This window comes from Sciurus carolinensis, unplaced genomic scaffold (assembly GCF_902686445.1).
Source record: "Sciurus carolinensis unplaced genomic scaffold, mSciCar1.2, whole genome shotgun sequence".
NCBI classification, from domain to species: domain Eukaryota; kingdom Metazoa; phylum Chordata; class Mammalia; order Rodentia; family Sciuridae; genus Sciurus; species Sciurus carolinensis.
The window spans coordinates 144054-157734 of NW_025920238.1; the positions used below are offsets into that span (position 1 = coordinate 144054).

The 13681-nt window shown below is 49.2% G+C and overlaps 1 pseudogene; it reads right to left on the reverse strand.

Moving 5' to 3' along the window:
• Nucleotides 1-10736: 10736 nt before the first annotated feature.
• LOC124975280 (coiled-coil domain-containing protein 138-like) overlaps nucleotides 10737-13681 on the reverse strand; it is a 105201-nt pseudogene continuing 102256 nt past the window's right edge.

A 13681-nucleotide genomic window follows, 5' to 3' on the forward strand; every position in this document is an offset into this window, starting at 1 on the left:
TCTCTCAAGATGCAAGGAACTTGGTCCTTGTCAGAAGCAACATTCCTGCTCAGAAGTTTGCCCAGGGTTATGGTCCCTATGTCTGCAGTCTCCATGGTCAAGTCCAAGGCCTCTGTGTCCCATCTAAGCTACACTGGCACAGAGCAGGGTTTGCACATCACAGCTGCAGCTTCTCCCAGCACATGACCTTCAAGAGCCACACCAGAGTCAGTCCCACAGGCTTCAAGACAGATAGTAATGATCCATACATCTCCATGGCACACACAAAAACACCTCTCTCAGCCTTCCAGATTCCCAAGACATCTGTGATGGATAAAAAACAAAGTACTGTGGTGGCAGCAGCTTCAGTGTACAAGCCATGGCTACCCAATACCATCCCCACAAACCAAGTCATGTAGAAACACCTCCACAAAGATACCCTTCATAAGACCCTGTGGTGAGGAAGAAGGGTACATTAGTATCTTTTTTCTGTCACTATGCCCTGGTCCAGAGACTTGTCTGCAGTGGACAGAAGCCACCATCACCAAGGTCAGTGTTAACCTGACTAAGGCCAGGGGAGAGGGAGGTAGCATAGAATCCTCAATTTGCTGGCCCTCATCACCCAGGCCCAAGGGAGACTTTCAATGCCCTTTGGTCACAAACATATGGAATGCAGACCTCTGCCATCCCAACTGGTTCCTGGAGAAGTCCCTGCTCACTGAGGGATTTGAACCTTCCTGGTTAACCACAGTAGAGTGTGTCAGAGGCTTCAATGTTCCTCAAATCCTAGCATTCTATTTTTTATAAATCAAACTAAAGAAGTCAAAGGAAATCTACCTCAGTTCAAATTGAAGGAAAACATAGAAGTACTAACAGATTGCTAAAATATTAAGAATTTAAGGGTATTTTCTAAGGCACACTTGCATGTTTGTGGTTGAAGTCTGAAATTCCATTTGAGATCCTTCCTTCCACTATCACTGGTTTTCCCAGAGTGCACTCAGCTCTGTTTTCACCTCTTCTGCTTGACGCAGGAACATTTTCCATCTCTCTCATTGGGACTCCACCCCAGAACCTGCACAGCCTTTCTTATCCATCCTGCTGCTCAGGATGGACATGACATAGCTTCATCTCTCTTTCATGTGATACCCAAGGTTAGGAGACTAACTCAGCATCCTCAGAGGCAGAGATGACTCAGACCAGGGTCCTGGCACCAGCTTTAGGGCTCTGTGCTCATCCCCCTGGCATGGAACTAATTCATAAACATTTGTAAACATGCTCCTGCCCTCCAGATCTCCCCTCCAGGTGGGAAGATAAATCCCACTCATATAAACCTGTGCCAGCATTTTTATTGTGGCTTGTGGGTGTTGCAAAATCATCAAGTTGTCATTGCCCACTGTGCTGATGATGCTGGGTGAACAGGACAGTAGTGTGAAAGATGAGGTGAATGAGAGATGGTAGAAGTCATGATGCCACCTAGGGCAATGCCTGCACCTTGGGGGTATTTCCAAGCTCCCTGGACTAGGAAGGATGTGTCAGAAGAAACCCTGTGCTGGAGGATCAAGGCTTTTGTCCTCTGAAGGACCAGTAAGACCCAGAGTGACTGTGAAGGGCATGAGGGATGTCCAAACTGGATCACCATGGGTCACGTGGGTCTGGCTTCCTCTGTTATAGCTTTCTTCCCTGAGATATGCAAGCATTTCCTGAGGGGCACAGAGAGTGCAGGTTTCTCCACTGAGTCCAGGAACCTTGGGGACAGCTTACACGAGGTGACTGGGTTTTGTCTGGCTCTGCAGACACTTTGGAGAGGTTTAAAGCCACACCCCAAGAGCTAGTAGCACATCCCCAGTGATGGTAACTCCTTTGATGGATACTGCCTGGTCTCTTATGTCAGTCAGAGACCTGGGTCAATGCAGAGAACCTAGTCTGGAAGAAGTGAATATGTTGAAGTACACTGGGGCACAAGCTCCCTGACTCAGCTGATGGACAAAGCAGTTAAGACTGGGTGGTGTTTTTTCCTACAGCAGGCTCATACACAGAGTCTCAACTAGAAGAATAGTGAAGCAGGGGATGAATATTGTAGGAGAGGATGGGAACTCAAATGCAAATGTCCAGGTCTGTGTGGAAGGCTCTGATGGCTACCAAGGTATCAGCAATAAGACTGGTGGATTGAGAACTGTGAAATACACCTGAGAAATATCTCAGATGTGTGTCTGGCTATGGGCCCAGTGCTGAGAAGAGAGCTGAGTTGTTCACTTCCACTGCACATTGTAACCTGCACTGAAATCATCAGTGCATGCACCATGACCTTAGGTGCAATATCCCAGTCCAGGACTGCCCAAACAATATTTCCCTTAATGATCTCTGAGAGGCTGACCTGGCATGGTGATGTTGGAGGCACATCCAGTCCATGCAGTCTGCAGTCAAGGCTATCCCTGCCCATTAGACTGCTTGGGTGTCTGGACCAAATCACCAGGAGAATTTTATACCAGACTTGCCCCATATGATATTCAATCCCAAGAAATCTGGATAAGGCCATCCTACTGCCTCTCTTCCCATTCCTGCTTTGCCTTCTTGTCTGGTCTCTCCAGACTCCATAGTCAAAGTGTGACCAACAATTTTTTCTAACATGAGTTGAATACATGTTTTCATCCCTTATCTTGTTTCTTGTGGTCAGTGATGGTTGTTTCCTTCATTGTCCTCTATTTAGACAGCAGAAAGTGATGTGAGCCATCTGGATGAAGCTAGTTCTGAAGATGAGTACATGCCGATGAATACACTTCCCTCCATCCTGCTTGCTGTGGAGAGAGCAGGTGGAAATGCATAGATTATACATAACCCCAGGAGCCCAGGGAGTCCTCACTTTGTCCCGCCTAGCTGCTCACCTGCAGCTCTTCTTTTCCACAAAGACCTTATCAGAGGAAGCAAGATCCAGCCACACACTGTTGACCATAGCCTGAAGCCAGGTCAGAAAGTTAGTGCACTCTTTCCCTGTTCCATCTCTTGACAGTATCCAGGCTGTGTTTGCTTTATCAATTATCAGATGGATCCTGGTCTTGGGGTTAAGTCATTGGGTAAATCATTGAAGCTCAGTCTTGTTTCTTATCTGCAAAATAAGGAAAGTGTCTGCCCCTAGGTTTGTGGAAGGAGAGCCCCCAGGGCTAGAACTGGGACACTGCAGGTGTTCACTGCAGTCAGATCTGGCCCTTATTCAGGCCTGTAGGAAGGGCTCTCAGACCCACGTTTGCACTTCCCAGCATTGTAGGCCAAGGCCCAGTGACAGGGCTACAGTGAAGGAACAAAAGGAGCAGCACCAGCAGAAAGAGCCTTGAGTCTGGCTAACAGGGACTCAGTCCCTGCATTTGGAACTCATGATGCAGGACCTGTGGAACCATGTACCTCCAGAATGGACTACCCAGCCTACACAGGATCACTGGGGAGAGGTACCAGTGACCACTTCAGGTGAAACCTCTTAATGTATATTATAAAATCATAAACCTGGGTAAAATAACCTGGGTTAGACCGTGTCTCTCATTTTGGATCCTAGATATGTGGTCACCATAGATAAATTAGGAATATCATATGTTTGGGAACATGAATAAAATTTGAGACTGTGCCTGTTTTCCCCTCTGAAGCAAGATTCACCAGGAAGACCTCCATGAACATGCTGTGTGTGTGTGCTTAAGTGCTGTTTCTATGTCAGGCTACTGAGTTTCTGCTCTTATTCCAACAAAGCCAGCAGCCCTCAATTTGTATGGCAGCATCCTTAGCAAGCCTTCCTCACAGTCACCTAGGCCCATGTGAGCATCCGTGTTTGGAGTGTTGGAGGGAGAGAATGACTGGGGTGTTTCTGATCTGAGGGTCAAGAAGGTTACACATGAATGACTGCTGCTGCTGCTGTCTCATAGGCCTCCTGAGGTTGGGTACACTGGTGTGTGAAGGGGACAGTTGCATCCTAGATCATATCTTTCTCTGGGCATGTATTGAAGCTCAGGCCAGCTGGGGGTTAGAGCATGCTGCTAAAATGACTCCATCATTATTCCACAGAAGCTGCACTGAGGTCTCCAGCTCCTCTCAGGATCTGTGCTTCACCCCAACACAGAGCATCACAAGCCTGTACCTGGGACACAGCAAGGGAATGCTTGTCCTTGCTCTTAGCTCCCTTGGGCCCACTCCTAGATCCCTGTGACTCTGCTTCCTTGCCTTTGCCCAGGCTTCCCACCTCCCTTGGGGTAGAGTCTGGTTGCAAGTCCTTCCTGAGCCCAGAACATCCTCATTCTCTGTGGGGAAGGCATGCTTCCCAGGGAAGTCTCAAAGACTCCTGAATGGGGTGCATGTTGCAAGATTGCTGCATTCACAGGGTGATGCTGGAAGCAGGGAGGCAGAGGGAGCAGTCCACAGTCCACAATGGGAATGGGTAGAGCATGGGTGCTCCCTGAAATACTGGCTTCCAAGGCACAACTGCCCCATACCAGGTCACAGAATAAAGACTCCACCTGTGTCATTTCATGGGACTCCAGGAGAATCCTACATACAGTGAAGAGGGTTCTGGGAGGCATCAAGGCTGCTGCAATTTGAACACCCACTCCAGACCACTGGTGGGAGTGTTCAGGGACCAAATTAGTGCAGCCACATAAACCCTACAAACCACGCCAAGAAACAGCATGCTGCTTTCCTGCCTTTAAGACAGCAGGTGAGAAGTAGGGCTGGGGCAATAGCTGCACAGCTTTGCTATCATGGGCAAGTCATGGCAGCTCTCTGAAGTAGACACTCCATGTTCTGACCAATACTAGAAGCAGCATGGTCTGCTACACAGGCACACTGAAGGACTGGTGGATGGACAATGTTGTACCACTGTGTTCATGGACTGCTTTTCCTCCTTGTGATAGCACAGCCTGGAGAAATCAGCTCCTGATCACTGTGGCACCAGCAACCCAGCCACTGAGAAGAATCCTGACAATGTGGAGTACATGGCTCTTGACTTCCAGCAGAGCAACCCCGGTGCCCACCATAAGGTGCCAGGGGATCAGGGTTTCAGGGAATTCAGCCTTCAGCTTCTCTCTCTGCATCAAATCCCTGGAAACTTTATTCTGCTTTAGATTGGGTCCCCTTGAGGACAAAGTGTCCCTCCCTCCACACAGTCTCACACATGAATGCTGAAGCCCAGGTAGTTCAGGGTTATGTAGCCAGTGACAGTTGGTTCTGAAGGTTTCTGCTTTCTTGTTGGAGTTCTTGTCTGAAGAGCACTCACTGTTGGGCAGATTTTTTGAGCACAACACCTAGAGAAGATACCAGGCAGTGAGTACAGGAGGATGGAGCTCTCTCTTTCAAAGTTGAGGGCTCTCCATGGAGCACACAAAAGGCCCACACCTCATGTGTTCTCTCTGAGGATGAGTTTTGGAGGCATGGGCTTGGGCTCATTTCCACAGCCAGAGAGTGCCGACAGAAACTACACCCTGAGCCTCATCCAGAGCTTGTGGGTAGAGGTGGCATGAGATCTTCCAAACAGTCATGGAAGGGCCTGGGTTGCTTCAGGGAACTCACAGGATCTGTCACCTCAAAGGTAGGGACTCTCCTTGGAGTCAGATTGAAGCCCATGCTGAGATGAAGAGGAATCCTGAGGCTAGGACCACCCTGCTCATCCCCTCCCTAACTGTGTAGTGACTCAGCCATTCTCTCCTCAGACATTCAGGTCATCTGTTTCCTCTGAACAGGACAACTACATTGTGGTGGACTGAGAAGACTCAGGCCCTAAAATGCACCATGTGGGCAACTATGCGATACTACCCAGCCTCTGCCAAGGGCAGCAAACCATGACACAGTCCCAGCGCCACTCCTCCCACCTGCGACTTTACCCTCCACCCATCTCCTGACCACTTAGCTTCAATTTCAGGAACTAGTAAACTTGCTGGGTTGTGAGGGCTGACCCAGATATTTCCTTGATCCCCGAGGACCCCTGATACTCAGTTCTTCCTTTGCCACTCAAGATGCATGTGATTTCTATCAGCAAATCAACACCTCTACCACCCTAGTGAGATATGTTTGTCAAAGAATACCCCCCAGTTCCCAAAACTCCAGACTTGAATATTGAGAAAGGACAAGTCTCTCAGTCTTTTCTTTCATACCAGAGAATCTCTATATAAACCCCTCCCTTCCTGACTGCCGTTTTTCTACAATGGCTGTCTTTCTACATCTGCACTTCCTCAGCCTTCCCTTCCTCAGTATCTCTTCATACCAAAGATTGTGCTGTCAACATGAGCAGTGGGCTGCAACCAAGCTCCACTTATGTCAGGAATAAATACACCAGCAGACAGCCTTCTTGGTGTGCTTGCTTTATTTTTTGATTTCTGTGTGCCCTTCTGCATGCACAATAAATTTCTTCTCTTCTGACAGACCTGATATGTCTTTGAGTAATTTTTTTTTTTCTTTTTTCACCTCCTCTGGTGCCCAGGTTCCTGGAAACATCCAACTTGGTTCTGGACTCTGGTCCAGGATTCACACCCAAGGCTTACATATGCAGCCAGAGGTGTGTCTGACATAGGGAATTTAGGTTCTCTTTGACACTGGGGAGTTCTGGCGTGACCTTCCAGGAAGGCTTGACACACTTAAGAAGGGATATTTGGCAGTACCTCCTGTATTTGGCAAACCAGTTTTATACCTGCTCAGTGGTCAAGTTCATCTCTGAAGTAAAACCCACCTGCCCCACAACTGAATACTAGCACTGGGTTACAGGTGTGTAAAGAGCTGGCTGGGTCAGCTTGTGTCCATCAAGAAAGGGGTATAAACCCTGCTAAGTTCTTCAAGGATAGCATAGCATACAATATACTGTGGTGTACTGGAGAGAGTACTGTGTGGGGAGCATGTGCTGGGGAGGCAGAGCAGGGTCCCTGTAGACAGGACACATGGGCCTTATCTCCTGAGCTCACCCTATCTCCAACCATATATGGGCCCGTCCCCTGAGTTGACACTGCACCTAGTCAGCTAAGTTCCAGAGTACCAAGACCTGGCCAGGAACACCCTGAGATCCTGGAAGAGCAGTCTCTATAGATAGTCCTGACCAGGGCCATTACCTTTCTTGGAAAGACCCTTCTCTTCAGTTTCAAAGGCCCCCATCACAACTCTGGGATCCTCTGAAGATTAGGCAAGTGATAAATGAACACATCCCATGTAAGAAAACTGAACACGTGGAGGGAAGAGTTCAAGATGTGACACCAGTTGCCGAGGAACAGACCATTGGAGGGTTCTGGGGGTCATCTGATGGTAGCATAAGACATCCAGGAGAGGAAAGGTGGGTATGCCATCTGGTGGAGTGTGATTACCTGGAGAGGGGAAGCCACCTTGCAGGAAAAGAGGTACAGGAATGAGTGTGGGGGTAGCCCTCAGGATGCTGTTGTCCAATATAGAAGGAGCAAACTAGATTGCCGCTTGCCACCGCTTGCCGATTGCCGCCGACCAGCAGGACAAAGGACACATACTCTTCAGAAGTTCATGAAGCAGCTTCCGCTTTATTAGGATAACACCCTCAATTTAAAAGCAGTCTTATGCATATGCAATTGTAACCAGATATGTCCATCCAATATTAAATGTAAAGCGATCATGAGCTCAAGCATGCATGTAAGATATATCTGTCCATGTGCTAAGCAGCTGAACTAATTATCATACAGCCATTGGTAAATGTTTCCTGTTTTCCTCAAGGCGCATTCAACATGCCCTTTGATCTCTGCCAGTTGCCATCTTTGGATGCATGTGGTGTAACCCTGGGCCCCGGGTCTTGCCTACCACACTAGGTGGAGGTGGGGAGAGATGATAGGTAGGGACAGCTGCTTGGTGGAGCAGTCTGTTTATTAGAGGACCTGTCTTGGCTTTGGAGATAGCTTCCTACACTGCTTAGGTAATTTCTGTGGTGATTTAGGAACTTTCAAGAATTCTTGGTATGTCACCTATTGTGAATTGTTGTCCTTACCTGATAGGAATTGCTGGTTTGGGTGTTCATACCTGAGGCAAATTCCTGTACTCCTTGACACAAATCTCTGGGGAAAGTCTGCTTCTGGGGTCTTTCAGGGCAGAGAGAGAAGTGTGGTAGGTTGCTGGATGAGGATAGTGAGGAGGGAGGTTACAGAACAAGACCCTCCACATGCTCCATGCTCAGGACCTGGCTCTCTGAGGAACATGACACTCATCTCCCCAAAACCCCATCTATCGTCCTCTTTCTAGGGGACACCTAGTCTGTGTATAGCCTCTCCCAAAAGAATGGACACACAAAATTACAATGAGTCTGACTGAGGAGGTCCCATGGGCTATGCTCTGTGTTGGATCTCCACCTACCTACCTCCTCTGAGGGCACCACTCCTGAACTGCTCAGCTCAGGCCTCTTCATGGACTAACCCCCACCCCACATGCATTTCCTATGCAATATTCTGTCTACCCTTGTCCTGGTTTTGGCCTCTGAAGCAGAAGTCCTCTATATCCAATGCTTCCCCTTGCTGACAGGCATGGCACCTGGGCCCTTGCCTCTCCTCTCACCTCCAGTACCTCCCACCAGAGCTCCTCACCTCTGGTGACCAGGTCCTCATTTCCTTGTAGAGGCACATGCTGTCCCACCATACTTCCCAAAATTGTGATTCCCCTCAAGTCAAGGCCTGTGGAACACAGTGTTCACCACCACCATGCCTTCCTGAGACATATTTCCTGCTCACTACTGTATCCACAGGGTCAGGCCTGTGAACTGCTGTACAGTGCAAACTGTCTCACCTTACTTTCCCATCCCACTGCTGCCCTGGGTGACTTGCTGCTGTTGAAGCAGGATCACTCTCTGCTAGTGACAGTTCACCCATATTGTCTTCTCATCAATTCCAAAGTCAACTCTCAGCCTACTGCTTCTCTGCCTTGTGCATTCCTGAACACTTCTCACACCTCCTTGCTGCTCTAACTGCTCTGGGCTTCAAAGACACAGAGTTTCTTCCTCTGATGCAGGAGCAGCCCAGGTGTTAGCTCAGCTGTTCTTCCTTGCACTCTGAGATTTTTCAGTAACACTCACTAGATGACCAAGGGGGAAAAAGCTGGAACGGCTAACACTGCACAAGGGGTGTTGAGACTAGTGCCTGTAATTCTGCTGTGATTGATGCTTCAAGTAGGTGAAATGTGGCATGCATAAGAGCTAACTGACTGTGGTAGATGCAACATCCAGAAGCTGCTCACTGCTCACACACCCCAATAACCCACCCACAGTTCTGACTGCCCTGCAGCCCTGTGCACCCTGGAGAAGAAAGCAGCATGCTGCTGGGTGTTCACTCTCAGCATGGTAACCTGGCATCTCACATCAACCATTCTGAAAAACTTCCATGTCTTCCCATGACTTTCCTTCTCTACTTCCAACTAGAGTCCTGGGACATATCTTGATGCCATCACCCCCTCCAAACCTTCACTCAGGAACAGCAGCGCAGTGAGAACAGAGCCTAGATTCTCCAGCCCTCTGCCCACATTCTCCCACTCTCAATCACAGGTCCTGGGGGACCCTGATGGAGGGTGAGCCAATGCAACCACTGCCTGTTTCTACACTTTTATGGGATTGAAACACTCTACTCCTCCATATGGTTTCCATGTGTTCCAGAGCACCAAATACCCATCAACTCCTGGCCTGTGTCCTTACCCTTCTGTCTGGGCACCTGCTCATGTGGTCAGCTGCCCTGTCTGGTTCAGGACTCTTCTAAGGCTTGGATAGAACTGCATTACCCACCCTTCTAAACAGCTCCTTGTCCCACAACAAAGACCTGTCCTGTCCCAGTCCTTTCTTGAAGGTGTTCTTGCACAGCTTCTCTATCACCCACTATCCACCCGGGAAGAAGAGCTGTCCACAACCAGCACCTTCCAGCACCACAGGCAAAAGACAAAACACCCCTCACAAACATGCTGAGAAGGCCACTTGTGCTGGTGCCTCGGTCACTGACTGCTGAGTCATGCCCTGGCAGCCAGTGAGCATCTAGAGGACCTACTGGTATGTCAGACCTGAGCCCATGAACTGCTCAACTCCTGAGGACCTGTCACCTGCTTTCACTAGTTGGTGGGTGGCACACAAGTATACCTCTCTGGTCCCAATTGGCATCCATGTCTTCTTCCTGCAGTCTCAGGATGAAGTCCTGAGACTCAGCAATCTTATACTGAGTCATGCAGTGCACCCCCCAGCAATGGTGACCCTGGGGTGAAAAACAGTCTTTGATCTCTGTGGTTGGCTAGAACCTTGTGCACTTCTCTCATATGGACCCTCAGTAGCTGATTACAATTTTCTGTGCCTCATGCATGTATGGTGATGAAGGTAGTGAACACTCATTAGAGTTAACTTTTGGCTGATCACATTGACAAATTATTTGGCACCTACCCTGTGCAAGATGCCCTTCTGATGACATCACACACTACTTATTCTAGCCCTTGCCTCATTTTCATCTTATGGCTCTGAGAGGCCCCTGGTTTTTATATGGGTGAGACCGGCCCAGTAGCCACCACTTGCCCCACATGTCCACTATCCCTGTTCACATTGTGTATCATCCTACCAAGCTCAGGAATCAGATGAGAGGAGATGGTCATGGTGCACACAGCTGGCATGGACTCAGTCACCCAGCACTGAAGAGACAGAAGGAGTGCAGTTTGGAGCCTGTCTCACAGTCAGCAAGAAATTCTGATGCCCTACTGCTGGTGGTGTTGTGACTGTGGCCTCCTGCACCAAATAACAGCCCCTCTGGGGCCTTGGTGGTACATTCAATACTTCAACACCCTGGAGGAACTGGCACAGCCACATGCCAGCAGTATTGCTTCTTCCAGTGGAAGCTCTGCAGGGTGATCAGCACTGTCAACCCCAGCCCCGACACAGCCATGAGGTAGTGGATGTCATTCTGAACCGTGCCATATTCTTGCTTCTTCCTGGTACCTGACACCTCTGGAAGAAGAATATGCTGATAACTGGTTTTCCCAATGAACTCTGACTGCCACCCTGGCAAACCAACCTTGGGTAAGGCAATGATGACTGTGGTGAGGCAAGAGGTCTGGTTTTGAACTGAATGATCAGTAAATCCACAGTGTTTTGAATCAGGGCAAGGGATAAAATGCCCACCAGTCTCCCAGGAATGTTCCTTGATTTCTCAATCATTCAATTGCAAGTCATTGCACTCTGAAAATTACCTCACTTGGTTTCCAGTGCTCCTGTGACAGGAGAGCAAAGGACGGGAGAGCGACTCTATTGAAAGTGGAAGTGGCAGACTTTGGGCATGGCAGGTGTGAAGGGCGCAGAGGTTCCATTAAGAGAATGCACTTTCTCTCTCCCCAGAGATTTCTCTGGGTCTTGGGCCACCTGGAAGTTGAGGAGTAACTTCTTTGACCTCATGCCTGCACCACAGACTGCGCTTGAGATCACAGAGAGGCGGCATGACAGCATGGTTTTGTCACTGTTCCCAAGGCAACCAGAGACACTTCTGGTCCTGAGCACTTCAGACCAAGATTCAAAACAAGCTCCTGCTCCACAGGGATGGTAAGAGAAAAGATGAAGGGAGCAAGGGCCAGGGGCCTGATGTTTCAGTAAATGGGATCCTAAGGAGATATGGGGTGTGCAGGGCACAGCCGAGCGGGTCATGGATCTCTCTGGGTCCCAGCATAACAAGGGACCCTGCTGAAGCCTGACAGCTCGCAATATCCTCCAGGCCTGCTAGGTGGCACTGTGCTCGTCTGGCGACACCTGGCATCATGACAGCCGGTCACCTAGCTCCTGCTGCAGGCAGTGAACACCCATGATGTCTAGGGGACCAGGCAGGAATGGTGGGCTGCATGAGGTCATGTGGGTCAGCAAGTTTATCGCCAGCCCCAGCTGACATTGCCCTCTGAAACTGCTCCTCCAAGTCTGGGCACACCAACAATTAGGCCAAGTCAGGGAACTGGCCTAGGACCCTAGCAGCCACACGGCATGATGGCTGCTGACAGCTCAGGGCAGGGGAGTATGCAGCACAGCCCACTGACTCAAGTGCTCCTTGAATTGGGAAACATCATACCCAGTCTGGTCGGTTGCCACTCCTTTCCCAGAAAGTCATAGCACAAGACAGCTGGAACCTGGGAAGTTGGACTTCTAAGTGGAGGTGTGTGGCTGCTGGGATGGCTCATGAGGAGAGTCATGAGGGAGTCATTCACTCAGCATGTTGGATGGAGGACTGGAAGGAGCTGTCAGGCAAGGAGAGTTGTTCTGTGCTCACTCCACCTGTCACTGCCAACCACCTTGGCTGCTGCCTTACAAATGGCTGCACTCAGAAATTTTCCTGCTGTAATTTTTCCAGAGGCCCTTCGACTCACCTTCAGATGCAGAAATATCTGGCCAATCTGTGTTCACCCGGAGTAGTGCCTCAGTGGCACAAGGCCCTCTTGGAAATTGCCAAGAGTCCTAATACCGGCCCCTGAAAGTTGCAGACCACAAGCCAGTGGATGAAACAAGAGCCTGCTGTTGGCATGATGAACACATTTTCACTTGGCATAATACCAAATTTGAACATGCAGGGTGCTGAAAGAGGAATGATTAGGAAGCTTCAAAGGTGAATACACAAAAAGGAAGTGTGAGGACATTTGGGCAGACATTAAAAGCAGAAGGGTGTGTGTGCTGAAAACGAACTACAGTGAAGGAACACTAACAAAATCATCACTGTTTAAGGTCTACACCCAAATTCTAGATTTCTTCAGCTTCAACAAACTCTATCACTACAAGAAGTAGTGCCAGATCATTCTGTAAGCAACCATTCCTGGCTCTCTCCTGTAGCTTTCAAGGAAGAGCTGGTGATACATATGCTGAGTTTTATTTTTTGGGGCACAAGACCTATGAGGAAAAGCTTTCTTTACACCACACCACCTACTCCCATGACTTTAAGTGTAAACAACATCACATTGGGATATGTAGCACTGAATCATGGCCCTTGCAATACAGAATGCACCTCAATATCAGAAATTTGATTAAAACCATCTCTGCTCAAATGTAAAAACAAAGACCCAACATGGGTAAAATCCTGAATATCAAAACAGAACAGGTGAAAGCACATCCAAATATGTGACAGTAGTTACTGAGAAAGAAGAGACAGAGCTCAGAGCACAAAGAACAGACACAGAGCCCAGAGCACAGAGTGCAGAGCACAAAGCCCAGATAGTGGAGAACAGAACCAGAGCCCAGAGTGCAGAGCCAGACAAAGAATACAGAGACAGAGCACAGAGCACAGAGCACAGTGCCCAGAGCCCAGAGCATACAGCACAGAACAGAGAACACAGAGCACAGGACACAGAGTGCAAAGCACAGAGCCAAGAGCACACAGCCCAGAGCACATATCAACCTGCACAGAACCAAGAGCACAGAGTCCAGAGCACAGAAAGCAGAGCAGAGAGTACAGACCCAGAGACCAGAGCATAGAGCCAGAGCACAGAGAACAGATACCAGAGCACAGTGCCCAGAGCCCAGAGCACAGAGTCCAGAGCACAGAGAGCAGAGCAGAGAGTACAGACCCAGAGACCAGAGCATAGAGCCAGAGCACAGAGAACAGATACCAGAGCACAGTGCCCAGAGCCCAGAGCACAGAACAGAGTGTACAGAGCACAGAGAATAGAGCCCAGAGCCCAGAGCCAAGGATAAAGAGCAGAGAACACAGAGCACAGAGCTGAGCTCGGAGCACAGAGTGTGGAGCCCAGAGCCCAG